The sequence below is a fragment of the Pteropus alecto genome, unplaced genomic scaffold (genome assembly GCF_000325575.1).
Source record: "Pteropus alecto unplaced genomic scaffold, ASM32557v1 scaffold95, whole genome shotgun sequence".
NCBI classification, from domain to species: Eukaryota; Metazoa; Chordata; class Mammalia; order Chiroptera; family Pteropodidae; genus Pteropus; species Pteropus alecto.
In genome coordinates, this window is record NW_006441071.1 from 9,581,436 (window position 1) to 9,591,939 (window position 10,504).

At 33.5% G+C, this 10,504-nt stretch overlaps 1 pseudogene; it reads left to right on the forward strand.

Annotated features, from left to right (window-relative positions):
* Positions 1-3,152: 3,152 nt before the first annotated feature.
* LOC112485163 lies at positions 3,153-3,251 on the forward strand (annotated as a pseudogene).
* The last annotated feature ends 7,253 nt before the right edge of the window (positions 3,252-10,504 follow it).

The window sequence follows — 10,504 nt, forward strand, 5'->3', positions numbered from 1 at the left end:
TTGTAATTCAACTTTATCATTTAAAAAAGTTATTGGGGCATGAATCAACTTATCTTTTAAAAAACTTTAGTCATCATCTTCATGGCTCTATATCAGAAGTCCTTCAGCCTCATAAAAATCTTCACCTGCTGTCTAGTGCCTTACATTTCTCTAGTAGAGTAAAGGTAGGGCCCTCTCCCCTATTTTAGTAGCTCTGGGCTAGGTGGTTACATACATTACTTCATATAATTCTCACATTAATCATATAAAGGAAATCTGATTGTCCTCATTTCCAAATGATTCTCAGAAAAGCTGAGTAACACGACTGAAAAGCTAGAAAAGAAAAGGAGCTGGAATTAGAACCCAGAACTTTTCCCACAGCTCATTATGTTACAAAATGCCCTGCTGCCTTTCTTAGTGGAATATAATATTTTAATACAAATATTTATAGAAGTATTATCACAATGATTTTATCCACATTGATGTAGACAAATCTTTAATGGAAAAGAGGAGGGAGAGCAAAAGTGATTGTTAGTTCCCATGGTAGGTGAGGACTACTGAAAGGGTAAGTAGTAACACAGCCTCACTAACTCAGTGTCGTGCCTTGGACAAGCTCCATGGAAAGGTATTAGTAAGTATTACAAAGTAAAACTCTACAACTCTTTTCTACTAGACCAATTGACTGCGGAGTCAATCTCAAATTCTCTTACATGTGCCTTTAAGATCCAATTCATCTGCATTCCTACAATAGTTAAGCAGAAAGAAGTCCCAGGTCTCATATTTCTTGATACTTATTGGCATTCCTCTCCTCCTTAAGAAAAATACCCTAAAGATCCTCTTTTCTGTATGGCCCTGCTTTTCTGCTGTTGGTGTGAAATGTGGTTCATCTGAGTTAGTCTAAGTATACTAGCTGAAGTCAGGGGAGAGGATAATTATTATGTCCAAATGTATATTGAACACTCCCTTTGAGACATCAGCCTCTCAAACTTCCATAAGAAAAAAAAAACTGCTAGAAAAAATAAAAACGAGGCTCTTGTATGACTGATTGTTTAACAATAAATAATTTTAAACAATTATTTAAAAAATAATTGTTTTTAATTAACTTCATTAAAATAAACCTGTTTTATTTTTTAGACAATTTATCCTAAATAGAATATTGAACAAAATCAACAAATAATTCTTTCAGCTCCTTCACACATACATACACACACACACTTATACACATGTGCACACAGACTATAACAAGGTATCTTCCCCTTTTTAATAAAATATTCTATATTTTATATATTTTCAGAATAAGCCATGTTGAAAAAATGATTTTGGTGAAAAGTTGAAATGATTAAGCCATAAATATATTGTGACATTTCTAAACTTTAAACAATCTACACCTATGAAAACACTGTGTTTTAAGTAGTCATCATCCTGCTTCATAAGCGAGAGGCTGATTTCTCTTTCCTCAGATTGTCTCCAGTATAAACATATTGCTTGATAAAGATGACAGTAAAGTTAACTTGATTTCCAGGCAACTGTATTGTTGTCATCATAGATAAACACACTTATTTCCTCTTTGGAGTATTCCTGGTAAGGCATTTCTGGACGAGTATAATGTTTTCCTTTGAGCTGATCATAATCTTATTCATTCTGAGTAACCACATAGGTATTCTTTATACTTTTGTAAGACTAGATTTAATGTATAGAAAACTTCAGAGGGAAAAGCTGAGCTACTGTATGGTATTTTTCAGGGCATGATTAGAAACAGGGATACTATTATTGAGAAACATTTGGAGTCTTGTACAAGATAAAGAATCTAAATCGTGCAACATAAGCACATTTCCATCTAGACTGTGAGAACTAAGCGTTATCTTGGGATCATGGGGGAGTTTTATGTACAATATCAACTCTGCTCATGAAACTCAAATAAATAATTCCAGGAAGAAATGAGGTAATAGCAATGGACCAAACAGTTGTTTATTTTGTATGGCTATCTCTTTATTTCCAAAGAGAGTTATTCCCTTGTGAGTCTTACTTAGAGCTTACAATTTACTTGCTATAGAAAAATGTTCATTATCAGCAGCGACTACTGATTATGAGGATCAGAAGGCATCAAGAGGGTAAAAGTGCAACAGCCTAGAAGATTTTAGGAGTGAGGGAATACTCAAAGTGCAATCTCATAGTGAGGCTTGTTAAACTGCAAAATGCACCTAAGAAGGATTCATGTAACCTAGAAACCCTGGCTTGTACACTGACACCTTCAGACTACTGGAGTGCTTTTTTGTGAAGGAAAGGAAAGGCTGAATTAGTTGGACCCCAGTAGTGGAACTGATGCTGGCAATGACACCTTCACCACCACTATGAAAAAACACAGTGGACACCTCCAGTGCCTGTTACACCCAGGTATTCTCTGAATTTTGATGTCTGTTTGGGTATCTGGCTTAGGGCAAAGTTGGATAATGAATTAACTGAGTCCAATGCTGCTTGCAAAGCAGCAGAGGAAGGAAGAGAAGAGGCTAGTTGCTTGTGCCCTTTAGGGCAGGGGAAAAAAAACATAATTCATTATATGGACTGTTACCAAATATAGGAGAGAATAAGGATCCTTCCACGTTCAAAGACTATTATTAGTTCTGTCTTGTGAGCAATCACTTCTCTGCTGTCATCAGTGATCAATGATAGAATACAACAATGGTGGTGCAACAATATGTGGTACTCTCACGGCATATTTATTGTCCCCATTACCTTGAGAGTGGTTTCCAAGATTAATTCAAGTGTCAGTGGCCCCAAATATTAATTACTACTGCAGAAGCTCTTTATAATACATCAGAGTTTTGTCATTCTTTTGTAACTTTGATTTGAAGTCTCTAAAGCCTCAGAAATTGAAAACAACAAGTGAACATAAGAACTGGCAAGTTTTCATATATAATTGCTTTAAGTTTTATTGTTATTATTATTATTATTAATATCTACACTCTCTTCATTCCTCTCTTTAACTTCCTTTCTTTCTGCCTCTGTTAGTATGGTTTGTTGTGTTTATTTTTTTATTCAAGAAATTTAGACATTCAAAAAACTTTGCTGAAAACTTCATCTAAGACACTGCCCAACTCTAAAATATAGATTTGACATAGAAGATGTTTGACAATGTGGACTAGTGGATAGTGAATGCAAAGACAAGTCACAGTTTGCACTTCAACAGCATTTATACTAAAACTGGAACCATACAGAGAAGGTTAGCATGGCAAAAGCAAGTCACAGATTTTCTTTTAGCATTTCTGAGTTTTGTAAAATTTTGTTTTATTCTTTTACTTGATGTTACAATATGTAATGGCAAAGATATATATCCTCACATGGCAGATAATGGTGATTTCTTATCCTAGATGGCAGAATGACAAAAATATGTATATAGGGCATCAAACTTTAATTGATGGAGCTTGATAAAAATTACAAATTATGGTGTAAATCTGCTTTCTTTTAATATCTGCTGACATTAGAACAGTCATTAGACATTGTAAATGGTTCACCCATATCTGTGTGTGAAAAGAAAGCATCTTACCTGTTTGATGTTTTTAGCCAGATATATTAGAAATCGCCTACTTCCTTGAGTGCATGGATTTATCTCTTTTGTAGTGATCTCAAATACTGTGAATAATGCTTGGTTCAGGGAACTCATTCAATATGTATTGGGGAAATGTATTAGTTTTTTGTGCTGTGTAACAAATTACCACAAACTCAGTGTCTAAAAACAATAGATATTTATTATCTCATAATCTCTATGGGCAGGTATAGGCATGGCTTAATTTGGGTCTTCTGCAAGGATGTAATCAGTATGTCAGCCAGCGTTTAGTTCTCATTTGGAAGTTCAACTGGTGATAGATGCACTTCCAAGTTCACTCAGTCCATTTCCCTGTGACCATTAAGAACGAGGGCGTTATCTTCTTGTAGCTAATTGACTGGAGGTTTCCCTCAGCAACCATAGGCTGCCTGAAGTATGTTGCCTCATGATCCTCACCATAAGCCTTTTCACAACATGATGCCTTACTTCTCTAAAGCCAGCAAGGGAGAAATGGAGCCTTTAACACCAATCTGATAGCAAGATAGAGTCTTATATAACATAGTATAATCAAGAGAGTAAAATCTTATTATCTTTGCCAAATCCTATTGGTTAAAAGCATGTCATAGGTCCTGTTCAAACACAAGGGGACAGAATTATATAAGAATATAGACACCAGGAGGAAGGGACCCTAGAGAGAACTTTCAAGTCTGTCTGCAGGTATTATTATAAAAACCAGTATTAGGAGCAGTCCTGAAATCCCAACTTTGGACCAGAATTTAAAATCACATTAGAGAAAAAAAACATGTTAGTTTGGTCTTAATAAAGAAAATGTAAAATAGCTATAGGTTTGTCACTACACTAGATTTATGAAAACACCATATCTACAGCATTTTCCATTATAAGAGGCTGAAATTTCAGGGCACAGGAATGTATTCTTAGCTGCTTCAACAATGAATAGAATGCGAACCTCTTTCCTTGCTGAGTGCTTTGCAGTTCCAAGACTTTGAATAACACAGTTTGTTCTTAATGCACACCTCATTTGCCTACTATTGTTTGGCCTGTAAAAACCACCGAGGTGATTATATACTATGTAATTATATGCTGCAGTTATTACCATTTTACCATCTATTAATCCGTAGGTCTGTTTTCTCACATAAGCATTTAATTATATAATATTTAAATCAAAGCTCCAGGCTTACTAGTCTTCCAGGAAGTGAGAATAATAGATGAATTATAAGCTATTGCCCCATGGAACAGTGTATTGAGACATGTGAGACGATGTAACATTGAATCAGCCACATCTGGTGATCCTTGAAAAACTCTCTACCTTCATATCTTCCTGGACTTCAAAGACAGATACTATTTCTAAGTGCCCCTGCAGACCATAATTGCCACTTTCTACTTAAGAGAAGCAATTTCTAAGGTAACCAGGATATACACTCCATAGCAATTTATAACTAGGGCCATCTAAATCATGAGCATACTACATGTGAACCCTAATTCAAGGGAGATTATTTTCCCATACTAAAATAATAAAGCCAATGAAATGTAAAAATAATTGGTTTATCCATATTGTATTTGGAATACATTCTTTTTGTCTGTTATGTAATAAACACATGACATTTTCAGCCCACCATTAAAAACCGTGTCACATGTAACAGTGATCATGTGACAATCCACTGTGTATGTATCAGTCAGGGCCCTATCAGAACACTGATGGCACATTTAAAAAGGATTGAAAAGAGTTTAATAAAGTGACCATTTACAGAGGGATAGACAGGGTTAAAGGATAGCAAAGCATCCTAGGCTAACTAAAACTAGAAGCTATTTTCATGCCTCGGCTTGATAGAACCTAGGGTTATCAGAACCTAGAAAGATCTGTGCTGTTTAAGAGGGTGACCCAAGAATAACCTGATCCTAATAAAGAAAAGCAATATATGATGACATATGCTCTAGCAAGTAGAAAAGAGAAGTAAATATCATAACTCCTCATTTCTTTTACATTCTAACGTTCCGCAGATACCTCCCATTGCCTGAACCAACTAGAAGCTATAAAAGCAAGGGAGTCTGGCTCATGCCTTCCATAAATGTTGAGCTCATGAGGCACAGAGCAAGGAGATGAAGATTAAAGAATAAATCAGCAGGTATTAGCAGGGATTATCCTATAACATGTCAGTGTACTATATCAGAACTCAAAAATAGTTGTGAATAACTTTGTCCCATTTTTATTAAAATTCTAACTTTGCTCATGATCTTATTTCTATCAGTTTCTTTCTTTTATGCCTTGAGAATATTAGTCAAAGATATATTGAATCGCTTACTCTCTAACATCGCTTTAGGAATTGCCTCGATCATATATTTCATTTATTGATATTCTGACCTATTTTCAGAAATTATGGCACTTTCAGAAGGGATTGTGGAAATATTGACTGTTCTTCTAACCACTGATAACTGGAGTTTCCCCCAGGGCCATTCCTAACAATTTCCATCTTCTTACAGGCTGGCCAATTTTAGGACACATCTGTAACTCCAAATCTTTAGAGGAAAGCCCAGGAATTACCCAAGATGCCTTCACACAGGCTCCAAGTCAACATAAAATTTTCACAACTCTTTGAGGGAAGGCTAGCCAAAATCTGGAGAGAATTTCTGAAGGTTGCCATAAATTATAGCTTATTACCTAGTACTTTTACAATTTGCCTTTATACTCTCTATGCAAGAAAAAAAAAAGCTACATGCCTAGATTTGAGATAGAATATTTCAAAATTGGCATGTACATTACACAATGAAATCCTCCAGTTTTATCAATGGAGGGACTAATATCTACTATATTTAAATTAGATTAACTCTAATCCAAATCATCATTCAACTTGTTTTCATTTTTAAGCACCCATACAAATTTTTACAAACATTTCCACTTTTTCCTTCATGCCAGTCAACTTATCTTAATAAACCATTTCTCCATTCCAGTTTTAAATAGAAAGTTATCACTGACATTTGTTGATCATTTTGACACTAATGTTAAGATTGTAAGAGCTATGCAACCCAAAATTTCAATTCAATTGGACTTAAGTTCAGCCTTTCTATGACTTAGGACAAGTCAATTTTTATTAACTCTCAATTTTTTCATTTTTTATGCTGATGATATTCCTGTCAACCTTTTGTTGTGGTTTTGGTATGGTACATATAAATAGTGTTTTGTACATGTCAAACAAAATATTGAGGATAATGGAAAATAATTCTAAAATGGCTATTAGGTGAATGAGGAAATCATTTGTAGTTTTATAGTAAAGTCTACTGTATTTATATGCATTAGCTTGATATCATGGGTTTTTGTTTTTGGTCTTTCAACTTTAAAATTGATGTTTGGTTTGTTTTTTTTTCTGACAGCAGCATACCAAGGACTACTTTGGTTCCTCACTAAATTACAATTATATAATTATATAATTTAAGATTTTTTCCTTTAAGTACAATGTCGTAAAATTTATCTTAAGCAAAAAATTTTTTTACATTTTACATCACATGATACTTACTTTATTAATATTACGGTAAAAGAGAGGGAAAAATAAGATTTTATATAGTTAAAAATGTTATGATAATATAGTATTTTTTGAAATTATATAAACAGCAATTCCCAACATATTATTAATGAGGCTAGTTAATAATCTTTGCAAGATTTCAAAACTCATGTTAAATAATGGTTGGACTATTTTAACTCAGAATTTTGCCATTTGATTTTTTTATGTTTCTTCCCTCATCAAAACCAGAGGCCAATGATATAACAGGTACAAAGTTTATATCCTTCCTTTTTCCATAGAATTGTCTGATTGGAATTCTAGAATACATTCTTATTAAATATTGAAAGGGAAAAGGCATGGGTTACTTAGCAACCCATCATGGACTGTAGGTTTCTTAGCTAAAACATAGGATAAGTAGGAATCCAAAATAGTTAAAAATGTTAAAAGATATCATTTTGTAACCTTGTCTTTTCATTTATTATTTTTTCACGTGTGTTTTCCTCAAGCACAATAATACGAAGAGGGAGAAAATGGTCCAAAAGGGGTAAAAATGATCAGTAAATGTCAACAAAATAGTGGAATATGGAAAGCAGATAAATTAGCAAAATAGAGAAATCTAAAACCTATGTGACAGTAACTTAGATAATTGTGACATGCGCTAATTCATTCCTACAGCTCTGAAATCCTAGAGAAACCTTAGAACTTGAACTTACTACATATATGAGTGTAAAGAAAAGTGCTTAACACTGAAGATCAAAAGGATTGTCTAAAAGTCTCTAGGATATGCCTAGGTCACCAAATTCCTTCCCATATTCGTGTATAGCTAGAGGACCACATCTCTCCCTTTCCCACAGGGCACAAGAGAGGTACAAAACTTTAGAGAAATTGAATTCAAATCAAGGATATCAAAACAAAGAAGGCTGGAGATGAGCCAGTGTTCAGTGATTATGAAAAAAGAAACTCAAATATCTTCTCTAGACACCAGAGTATCAGAATAAGGAATGAGAATGGAGTATTCTTTGGAAAAACTTAATGATCTTTGAAAAAATACCCACATATAAAAATGTATAGGGGTTGTTATCCCAAAGTAAAGCCACCTCATTACCCATCACCCTATCATAAAGCCTGTGACCATATACACATTGACATCTAACTTCTCATAAAAGCTTCTTATGGAACCACTCAGATAGTCAATGATGCCCATATAAATGAGAAACAGTTTTAACATAAACAATAACAAAACAAAGATATAAAGGTACAAATCATAAAAAAGAACAATCAAAGAAAATTAAAGCATCCTTGATATTTAAAATATCATTATAGATAGACAAAAATACAAAAAGAAAGATGAAAGAGTTGAGAAAATCTCCTAGAAAAATTATCAAAAGAAAAAATGATGGTCAATGAGAAAATATTTTTCAATTAGGGAATTAATCCAAGATATCCAATATCTGACTAAAATGATTTCCAAAAAGGGAGACCATGTAAACTCTAAAGAATGAAAAAAGAAAAGATATAGCAAAAGAAATTTTTTCTAGAACTGAAGGTCATGGTGCTCCAGTTTGAAATGATCCAAGGACTGTTCAACATATGGATTTTTAAGAAGATCTACTCTGATGTACATCATGGAGAAATTACGGAATAACCAAGTTAAAGATTTTAAACCCAAGGAGTGTAGGCAGCAGAGAGGGCAGTGGTGATCACAGGTCACATACTGAGGAATGGGGATAAAGATGGCATTATAGTTCTCAATACCACATTGAATACTTAGAAGCTAAAAATAAAAACCTTCAAACTTCTAGAGAGAAAAAGATTTCCAACTTAAAATTTTGTATCCATCCAAACTATCAATAAAGTATGAAGCTGTAATAAAAGCAATTTCCGACAGGCAAAATATTTTAGAAATTACTTTCCGTCTACTCTTTCATAAGGAACAACTGGAGGATATGCTTAAGCAAACTTAGGAGTAAACCACATAAAATGAAACACAGATCAAAGAAACAAGAGACCCATCACAGGAAAGAGATGAAAGGAAGCTTCCAAGAAAATAGCTATGCAATGACATCTAAAACAACAGGTCCAGTTTAGAGTAGGAGAATAAAAGCATGATTACTTGTGAGAAGGAAAGGGACTTGATAGAAATGTTGTAGCCATTTCTGAATATTTAAAAAGAAATACTATTATGTCTATTGGCTCTTTTTAGAAATAAAATAAGGCCAAGCACATAAAAAAGCTAAGTAACATTTTTAAATTAGTCGGGGACTTGTTCAAAATACATTCGTATAATATCCACATTTCTTCTCCCTTAGATTTTATTATCTGTAGAGGCTTTGAAGGGTGATAGAGATTATACTCTCCCTTTTCCTCCTCTACTCTGAGCTATCTTAGGAGCTCTCAGTTAAAACAAAATAGCTTGTTCTAGGAAAACATCAAGTGGTTGAGGATGGAAGAGTAGAGCTAAAAAGGTCTATTGGAATTATATCTTGTATTTTCCTAAGACACATTACCCTATATTTCTATGTGTACCTCTACTCCAAAACTTAACCATAGTTTAAAATAAAAATTAATTTATCTATTTCTTTTTTCTGAATTCATGTGGTTGGGAACACATGCTTTCTTAATTTTATGCTTTAAAACAACCAGGAAGTCAGAAGTGGTTATCATTAGATTAACTTACTTTTTTCTTGCGATGAATAAACAAATCATTAAATTTTATAAGTAGTCAGTCAGCTTCCTCTACGTCAGCTTGCTATAGGCTAGGATAGAGAAAGAGAAGGCCATTAGGTTTACTCGTGTACTTTTCCCTTGCTATAGTAAAAGTAAATATTACCCACCGATCTTTCAAAAACTCATTTCTCTCCTTTTTTCTTCTAGACAAATACAGCCTCATAAAACTTTTTTTTGTTTTTTGCTATAAAAAAAAGACATTGAAAAAAGTTTAGGATATTTAAACCTCAATTAACTGTACCACTGACTCCTTACTATAAAATATTTTTTTAAATATCAGGAAAATTGATTTAAAATATCAGTAGTGCTCCCTAAAATTAATTATTAGACCAGCAAGTACATGCTTACATAATATATTTCCCAATTTCAGAGTAAAAATAAAAGGTAGATTATGTGAATAAATATGGTAATTGAAGTACAGTGGGAATTGCAAATTTTGAGTTCAACCACCATTTTAACAAGAAGAAGCCACTTACTGAAATAGAACTCCAATCAGTGACTTCAGAATAGCGTTACCTTTCAAAATTTAATTCATAAATACCAAGGGAATGGATGACTTTTGCTTTGTCTATTCTCAACATAAAGTTCCTTTTTAAAATTGTATGTTTTGATCATTCTTGCAAAGAACAACAAGTATAAGAAGAAAAAGAAGAGAGGAGGAGGAGTATCCAAATTTATGAATTATGCATCATTATATTTACTCTCGTAGCCTTTTTATTGTAGGAGGACCTATAATGAT